Raw genomic sequence first — 9,448 nt, 5'->3', positions numbered from 1 at the left:
GCGGCGGCGGCGAGGAGGTGCGGGCGGCGGGGAAGCAGCAAACCGTCGGCGAGGCGCGCGGCGCCCGGATCTGGGCCCTCCGGGCCGTGGCGGCGCGCGGGTGGCTGCGGTGACGTGGCAGGCGCGGAGTGGGCGGCGGCGATGTGTCCGGCCAGGGCGGACGTGTCCGGCCAGCGCGGAGATGATTTTTAGGGTTTCAGACGAGGGGGATCCGGATTTTCGGGGAGAGGCCTATTTATAGGCATAGAGGGAGCTAGGAGAGTCCAAATGAGGTGCGGTTTTCCGCCACGCGATTGTGATCGAACGTTGTAGATGATGGAGCAGGTTTAGGTGGGTTTTGGGCCAAAATGGAGGGGTGTTGGGCTGCAATACACACGAGGCCTTTTCGGTCCCTCGGTTAACCGTTGGAGTATCAAACGAAGTCCAAATGATACGAAACTTGACAGGCGGTCTACGGGTAGTAAACCAAGGCCGCTTGGCAAGTCTCGGTCCAATCCGGAAATGTTTAAACCCCACACACGAAAGAAAGCTAGAAATGACCACCGAAGGAGAACGAAGCGCCGTAATGCAAAACGGAGAACGGGGAAAATGCTCGAATGCATGAGACGAACACGAATGCAAATGCAATGCACATGATGACATTATATGAGATGCATGACAACGATAACAACACACGGAGACAAAAACCCAAACCCGAGAAAATAAAATAAGTTAACGCCGGAAACGGCAAGAGTTGGAGTACAAATTGGGAAATTCATATCCGGGGTGTTACAACACTCCACCACAATGAAAGGATCTCGTCCCGAGATCTAGGACTAAAAGAACACCGGGTACTCAGAACGGAGGTGATCCTCGCGTTCCCAGGTAGCTTCACGGTCGGAATGGTGTGACCATTTGACTTTGAGGAATTTGATTGACTTATTGCGAGTCTTGCGTTCAGTCTCTTCAAGAATAGCAACGGGGTGCTCACGATAGGAAAGATCTTCTTGGAGCTCAATGTCCTCGCAGTTGACGGTGCGGTCAGGAGTCTTGAAGCACTTTCGAAGCTGAGAGACATGGAACACATCATGAACATTTGCAAAGTTTGAAGGAAGCTCGAGTTGATAGGCGAGATCCCCTCTCTTCCTGACAATCTTGAAAGGTCCCACGTATCTGGGGGCAAGCTTCCCTTTGATACCGAAGCGACGAGTACCTTTCATAGGAAAGACACAGAGGTAAACATGATCTCCGATCTCGAAAGCCAAATCACGGTGCTTACTGTCATAGTAGCTCTTCTGGCAGGATTGGGCTGCTTTGAGGTTATGTCGAATGACTTTGCACATCTCCTCTGCCTCTGTGATTAAGTCATTTCCGAGAAGCTGACGTTCACCGGTTTCAGACCAGTTGAGAGGGGTATGGCACTTCTTGCCATACAGAATTTCAAAAGGGGCCTTGCCCTAACTTGCTTGAAAAATGTTGTTGTAGGAGAATTTAGCATAAGGAAGACAATCCTCCCACTTCAAGCCGAAGGAGATCACACAAGCCCTGAGCATATCTTCAAGAATCTGGTTGACACACTCGACTTGACCGCTAGTTTGAGGATGGAAAGCTGTGCTGAAGCGGATGTTGGTGCCCATGGCCTTCTGAAAAGAATCCCAAAACTTGGAGGTAAAGATGCTGCCACGGTCTGAAGAGATCACTTGTGGAATACCGTGCAGAGAGACAATTCGAGAGGTATAGAGTTCCGCCAATTGAGCTGTAGTGATTGACTCTTTGATAGGCAGAAAGTGATCCACTTTGGTGAGTTTGTCGATGACAACGAATATAGCATCATTGCCACTCTTGGACTTTGGAAACCCAGTCACGAAGTCCATTTCAATGTGGTCAAACTTCCATTCTGGAATGGCAAGAGGTTGGAGGAGACCAGCTGGCCTTTGGTGTTCTGCCTTCACTCTTCTGCAGACATCACATTCATTCACGAATTGAGCAATCTCGCGCTTCATTCGAGTCCACCAATAAGCCTGCTTGAGGTCCTGATACATCTTCGTACTCCCAGGGTGGATGGAGAGGAGAGAATTGTGAGCCTCGTTCATGATCACTTTATGAGGGTCACCTTTAGGCACAACAATACGATCCTCGAAGAAGAGAATGTCCTTGTCATCAAGGAGGTAGCACTTGTACTTGGGTTGGCTCTTGGCAATCCCAATCTTCACCTTTTTCACCATAGCATCAAGAAGCTGGGCTTGGCGAATCTGGTCTTCTAAGGTAGGAGAGACTTGAAGGTTGGCGAGGAAACCTTGAGGAACAACTTGTAGATTAAGTTTGCTGAAAGCTTCACAATGCTCGGGTTGATAAGGCTTGAGAATCAGACTGTTGCAGTAAGCCTTTCTGCTCAATGCGTCAGCAATCACATTGGCCTTGCCTGGAGTATACTCGATACTCGGGTTATACTCTTGAATCATTTCGACCCATCGAGTTTGCCTGAGGTTGAGATTAGGCTGAGTGAAAATGTACTTGAGACTCTTGTGATCAGTGAAAATGTCCACTTTTCTTTCCAATAGAAGATGTGTCCAAGTCAAAAGAGCATGCGCAACTGCTGCCAACTCGAGATCATGAGTGGGGTAGTTCTTCTGATTGGGCTTCAATTGGCGAGAGGTATAAGCAACAACTCTCTTCTCTTGCATCAATACTGCGCCAAGACCTTGGAGAGAGGCATCACAAAAGTCCTCATACGGCTTGGATTCATCAGGCGGAGTCAGAACTGGAGCAGTGATCAATTTCTCTTTCAAAGTGTTGAAAGCAATGTCACACTCCGGAGACCAAACGTACTTGACGTGCTTCTGGAGATGATTAGAGAGAGGCTTCGCGATCTTAGAAAAGTTTTCAATGAATCTTCGGCAATAGCTTGCGAGACCGAGGAAGCTACGGAGTTGCTTCACGTTCTAAGGAGGTTCCCAATTCACAATTGCAGACACCTTCTCAGGATTCACGGCAATGCCTTTGGCAGAGATGATATGACCAAGATAAAGAACCTCATCGAGCCAAAATTCGCACTTGGAGAACTTGGCGTAGAACTTGTATTCCCTCAACTTATCAAGAACCAAACGCAAGTGCTTGGCATGATCTTCTTTGTTCTTGGAGAAAACCAGAATGTCGTCGAGATAGACCAAAACGAAGTCATTGGTGTAGGCGTTGAAGATGAAGTTCATCATGCGAGAGAAAGTCAGAGGAGCGTTGACGAGGCCAAAAGACATGACAGTGTATTCATATGAACCATAGCTTGTCCTGAAAGCCGTCTTGGGAATATCTTGCTCACGGATTCGAATCTGATGATAACCCATACGGCGATCAAGCTTGGAGAATACTTGGGCACCTTTGAGTTGTTCGAACAGCTCATTGATGTTGGGAAGTGGGTATTTGTTCTTTATAGTCTTCTTGTTCAATGGACGGTAATCAACACAAAGTCGGTCCGTTCCATCCTTCTTCTTCACAAAAAGAACACCACAACCCCATGGAGAAGAACTAGGACGGATGAGACCCATTTTCTCTTGAATATCGAGTTGCTTCTTCAGCTCCTTCAACTCTTCAGGTCCGAGCTTGTAAGGGTGCTTGCACACAGGTTCCGTACCGGGCTCAAGATCAATAACGAATTCAACTGGACGGTGCGGAGGCATTCCTGGAAGCTCTTCTGGGAAGACATCTTGATATTCGCAAACGACTGGAATTTGCGAGATAGCATCCAGTTCACCCTTCTCATTGAGAGAAAACAGACGGATAGTATTATCCCGAGCGGCAAAGACAATTACATCCTCAGACGAATGAGTCAATTGAATCTGCTTGGCTGCACAATCAAGCCGAGCCTTGTGCTTAGAAAGCCAATCCATCCCGAGAATAAGATAAATATCCGAGATACCAAGAACCATTGGAGAAGCCAGAAACTTGAAATCACCCATCATGATAGAAATATCCGGAATCATCATACTAGAACTCAGACGCTTAGCCGGAGAGACGACTTGCATAGCTCTAGGTAAAGCCTTAGTACTAAAATTGTTCTCCGATGCAAATGGGAATGACATGAAGGAATGCGATGCACCAGAGTCAACAAGTACTTTTGCAGGAATATCATTAACAGGAAGGTTACCCATGATGACATCTGATGAGTCCTCTGCCTGAGCTGCGTTCATCAAGTTGACCTTGGCGTGCTTGGGGTTATGCTTGACCACAGCTATACTTGCCGATCTGACAGGAGGAGGAGGAGGAAGACGCCTTTGGTTGAAACACTTGTTGGCATAGTGACCCTTCTGTTGGCACTTGTTGCACGTGACCTCTGAAAGCGAATGGTGATACGGCACACTCGATCTTGGAGGTTGAGACGAACTCTTGTTCTGAAAGCCAGGGTTGGGTGGGTGGGAAGATCTACTGCCACCTTTGCTCTTCTGCTGATACGGCTGACGGAATGGAGGAGGAGGAAGCCAATACTTCTGCTGCTTGGCCACATGAGTAGAGGAAGAAGGAGTAACATCTTTGACTCGCTTCTTGGAAGCATCACACCTCAACTGAGCAGCCTCTTCCTTCAATGCCATGTTGTAGAACTCATCATACCTCAAGGGCTCAAAGAGAACAAGAGCTAGCTGGATTTCTTCTCTGAGACCACCCCTGAACTGGTATATCATGCTCTTCTCATCAGGGATGTCCTGCTTAGCAAAGCGGGCGAGCTTCTGAAACAACTTGTTGTAGTCATAGACAGACAAAGAGCCTTGCTTCAGATTGCGGAATTCCTCACGCTTGCTTTCAACCACGCTCTGAGGGATATGGTGAGCTCGGAAATCTTGACAGAATTCATCCCAAGTGATAACACGTCCACCTCTGGAGTCATTGTACTGCTGGAACCATTCTGCAGCTTGATCTTCTAGTTGGAAGGAAGCGAACTTGACAAAGTCCTCAGGCCTGACGTTACTGCACTCGAAATGCTTTCACAAATCGACAAGCCAATCATCAGCATCGGTTGCCTCAACACAATTGCTGAAAGTCTTAGGCCCATTAGCAAGGAACTGGTTGAGTGTAGCAGAGTGATTCTGATTGTTGCCTTGGTTCCCTTGGTTGCCTTGATTGCGCTCTTGAAGAATTTGCATGATCAACTGTGTGTTTGCATTGGTTGCGGCCATCACATCTTGCCATGCCTCCGGAGGAGGTGGAGGTGGTGGCGGATCAGGATTCGGAGTCGTGCGCGTTGGAGGAGCCATCCTGAAGAGGTTGACATCCATTAGCACATAGATAGATAAAATGAAGCTGAATCCAATGGAATGAAAATTGCAACATATAGTCTTCACATCCAAACAAAATGAACGAATGCATTCCTCTTGAAATGGTCACATATCCATAAATTGAGAAGCCACGTAGAATTAAGGTGGAGAAATAAATCAACAAGGTACGGATCAAGAACGGATAATCCGTAAGAAATCCCAATCTCAAACCAATATCCGTGGAAGAAGAACTAGAGCTACAAGAATTCCCACCTATGAAACTCCTGAATCTTTCCGGTTATGCAATCAGGTGTTGGGGATACAGGGGAAGCATAATATCTCACCCAAATCTAGCAAATCCTACATCCAGCTGTATCCATCCTTCAACACATAACCGAGAAAAACTTCAGAAACCATCTACCTCAACCTTCGAAAAGCATCCGTTATACAAGTTATGGCGATACTCCCGAACTCCCGCCCCAGTACTAGGTGGCATCGAGGTTATCTCACCAACGAACTGCATAAAAGAGATTTTCGATGTCGGCGTACTAACTCAGGTATTCCAGAACTGCAACGATAAAATTATGACGACAACACCTCAGAGCTCAACTCCCCGGGACACTTCCACAAAACCCCTGACAGGAGGCACCAAGACAATGTTCTCATCATAAAACCATCAGAACGATTCCAAGATACCCGCGTGATCCTAAATTTTTTTAGTGAAATTTGAGAAGAGAAGAGTCAAAACTCAACGTCAGGATGCCTTACCGGAGCGATGAGGAGACTGGGAAGTAAAAAGAATTCCTAACTCTCCGATATATAATTCCTAAATGACTCAAAACATTTTTCTAGACACAACTCGACTGCTAAAAACGATCAAGTAATGGGGCTCCTAAGGTCGGGGAAGGCTCTGATTACCAACTTGTAACACCCTCGATACGACTATAGCTCCCACGTGTCGAGGCACGACTTAGAGACATAATCACATTGAAGGCATATGTCGCAAGTAAGGTAATCTTTACAACAACCCATGTCATATAATAATAAAGGGGAGATAACATAGTTGGCTTACACTCGCCAGGTCAATCAAGGTACATAAATAACATTACATCATCCTAACACTCATGGCCCGACTACGGCGCCAAAATAAAAGATAACCCAACATGCGACACGGTCCCGATCACCCCCAACTGGGCACCACTATTGATCATCATGAAAGGAAACATAATAACGTTGAGAGTCCTCGTCGAACTCCCACTTGAGCTCGAGCGCATCACCTGGAGCGGAATCATCAGGCCCTGCATCTGGTGTAATAGTAATCTGTGAGCCACAGGGACTCAGCAATCTCACACCCTCACGATCAAGACTATTTAAGCTTATAGGTAAGGCAAGGTAAAAATATAGGTGGAGCTGCAGCAAGCGACTAGCATATATGGTGGCTAACCTGTTCGCAAAAGAGAGCGAGAAGAGGAGGCAAAGCGCGAGCGAGAAACTAGAGAGCAACCTGCGCAAACATTACTCCAACACCGTGTCCACTTCCCGGACTCCGCCGAGAAGAGGCCATCACAGTAACACACTCAGTTGATTCATTTTAGTTAAGTTAAGGTTCAAGTTATCTACAACCGGACATTAACAAATTCCCATCTGCCCATAACTGCGGGCACGGCTTTCAAAAGTTCAAATCCCTGCAGGGGAGTCCCAACTTAGCCCATGACAAGCTCTCACGGTCAATGAAGGAATAGACCTCCTCCCGAGACGTTCCGATCAGACTCGGTACCTCGGTTTTTCAAGACACTTCGACAGGTTAAAACAAGACCAGCAACACCGCCCGAATGTGCCGACAAATCCCGATAGGAGCTGCACATATCTCGTTCTCAGGGCACACTCAGATGAGACTAGCTACAAGTAAAACCAACCCTCAAGTTTCCCCGAGGTGGCCCCGCAGGTGGCTCAGTCGGACCAACACTCAGAGGAGCACTGGCCCAGGGGGGGTTAAATAAGATGACCCTTGGGCTCCGGAAACCTAGGGGAAAAAGAGGCTAGGTGGCAAATGGTAAGACCAAGCTTGGGCATTGCTGGAAAAGCTTTAATCAAGGCGAACTATCAAGGGGTTCCCATTATAACCCAACCACGTAAGGAACGCAAAATCCGGGAACATAACACCGATATGACGGAAACTAGGGCGGCAAGAGTGGAACAAAACACTAGGCGAGAAGCCGAGCCTTCCACCCTTTACCAAGTATATAGATGCTTTAAGATAACAAGATAATATAATGATATCCCAGCAAGTAAATAAATGTTCCAACAAGGAACGGCCTCCTATCTTCACCTGCAACTAACAACGCTATAAGAGGGGTTGAGCAAAGCGGTAACATAGCCAAACAACGGTTTTCTAGCACATGGCAGGTTATAGGTTGAACATGGCAACTTGGGAGGCTTGAAAGCAAAATGGTAGGCATCGTAGCATTGGCATAGCAAAAGAGCGAGCAAGCTAGCATAGCAAAGATAGTAGTGATTTCAAGGGTATGATCATCTTGCCTGCTAAGTTGTCAGAGTTGACTGGATCCTCGAAAGCAAACTCAAAGGGCTTCTCATTAGCGAACTTGTCTCCCAGCTCTACCCAAACAATACAAACAAGCAAATGGAACACAATCAACCACGTGCAAGGATCAAACAGTATGATGCAAGGATGATATGCAATGCGGGATGCGATGCGGGATGCATATGCAAGATGTGACAGGAAATGCAAGAACCTGTCCTCAACTTGGAAATCCATGTGTGTCACTAGAAAGATAAGATGAAATCGCTTGAAAACAATATAAAGAACGCCGGAATCGGAGTTACGGTTTGGAAATGGCAAGCGAAACAAATATGACACCGGTCTGCGATTTACAGCAAGTGGTCATCTAAATGCAATGAGATGAACATGATACAGCAACCAAACATGACAAAAAATACATGGCAGGGATGCATTCAAGATGCTTAACGAAAGTCTAGCACTGAGCTACGGCCAAATCATCCATTAACAAGTTCAAACAAGCATGGCAAAAATGCATATGGCAAACAGATTTCAGACTTAGTGAAATTAACACTTGTCTGGAATTTCAGATCAGGTAGCACTCTTCGGAGCAGCAAAACTACATGCTACAAGACCTGAACATGGCAAAGTAAAGCATGGCATGGAGCTACTCAAAGAGCTTAACAAAAGTCCCTTAGTGACCTTGAGCCAAAAGGGATCATAAAATACAATTGCAAGCATGTGAACATGGCAAAAACATAATCAGATCAGAGACTTAGGGAAACTGGAGCATGCTGAAAACAGATATCAAGTAGGCGTGTTTACGAGCTCGATTCACTCACTACGGAGCAAGTCATGACAATCTAAGCATACAACCATCAAGAATACACAAAATGCAAGCTAGACATGGCAAGAACAATAGCATAGCATGCACGGGTAAACCATAACATCATCAGCAAAATTGCAAACAAGTTGACAATCTGCCCAGATTTACAAAGTAGCAAAAGTAGAGCTCGATTGACTCAAACTAGGATGCTCCATAATTGCAAACAAATACATAGATGGATAGAGCACTACAAGATTAACAAAACATCTTTACTCATCATCCTCAAAAGAGGCACGGATCACTAGGAAACAACATGAACATATGGCCATATGAAATAAACAGATCAAGGACTTAGTGGAATTACTAATCCCTAAAATCAGAATTACCAAGTGCCTCACTTTGCAAGCTTGCACTAGTCACCACACACATCACAGAAATACATGGGTTGCACCTCTGGAAAGATGGAAAACCCTTAACAAAACATATGTAGAGCTCATGGGCATATCATGCACACAATAATCATGGCAAAAATGACAAATATGCAAATGGAGTAGCAGATCTGACAATTATCTCAAGTAGCCCTCTTCTAACAGCATTTCTAGCATCAAGATGAACGCAAATGAAAATGATGCAATGGAATGAAATGATGTACTCTCTGAGATGAACATTTTGATATGCCATATGTCAAAAACGGAGCTACGGATGCGGAGATACGATGCTATGAACATGGGCACTTTGACTAGGGTTAGGAACAAAAGTCAACCGAGAGTCTCCTCAGATCCAGATCCAGCACGCGGATCGAGGCACGCCGGAGTTACTGTGGATGCGGAGAACTTGCCGGAGAGGAGAAGACCGGCCGGAGTCGAGGTAGGGCAGGGCGGC

Source organism: Triticum aestivum, chromosome 4A (assembly GCF_018294505.1).
Source record: "Triticum aestivum cultivar Chinese Spring chromosome 4A, IWGSC CS RefSeq v2.1, whole genome shotgun sequence".
Classification (NCBI taxonomy): domain Eukaryota; kingdom Viridiplantae; phylum Streptophyta; class Magnoliopsida; order Poales; family Poaceae; genus Triticum; species Triticum aestivum.
Note: the sequence above shows the minus strand (reverse complement) of the source record.